We start from the raw sequence: 504 nt of genomic DNA on the forward strand, positions 1-504 counted from the left end.
TGTGTGTGGTGGCTCTTGATGTACTAACTCCAGCCTCGGTCCACTGCTTGTGAAGTTCCCCCACACTTTTGAATGGCCTTTTCCTGACAATCCTCTCCAGACTCCGGTCATCCCTGCGGCTTGCGCACCTTTTTCTTCCACACTTTTCCCTTCCAGCTAACTTTCTATTAATGTGCTTTGATACAGCACTTTGAGAACATCCAACTTCTTTTGCAATTACCTTTTGAGGCTTTCCCTCCTTGTGGAGGGTGTCAATGATGGTTTTCTGCACAACTGTTGGTCAGCAGTCTTCCCCATGATTGTGATTTCTACTGAACCAGACTGAGAGACCATTTAAAGACTCAGGAACCCTTCACAGGTGTTTTGGATTAATTAGCTGATGAGCGTGTGACACTTTGAGCCTATAGTATTGAACCTTTTCCAAATATTCTAATTTTCTGAGATTTTGAATTTGGGGTTTTCAAAAACTGTAAGCCATGATCATCAAGATTATAACAAATAAAG

This window comes from Seriola lalandi, unplaced genomic scaffold (genome assembly GCF_002814215.2).
Source record: "Seriola lalandi dorsalis isolate HSWRI2012SDOR001 ecotype SW California unplaced genomic scaffold, Sedor1 jcf7180002054671, whole genome shotgun sequence".
Taxonomy (NCBI): domain Eukaryota; kingdom Metazoa; phylum Chordata; class Actinopteri; order Carangiformes; family Carangidae; genus Seriola; species Seriola lalandi.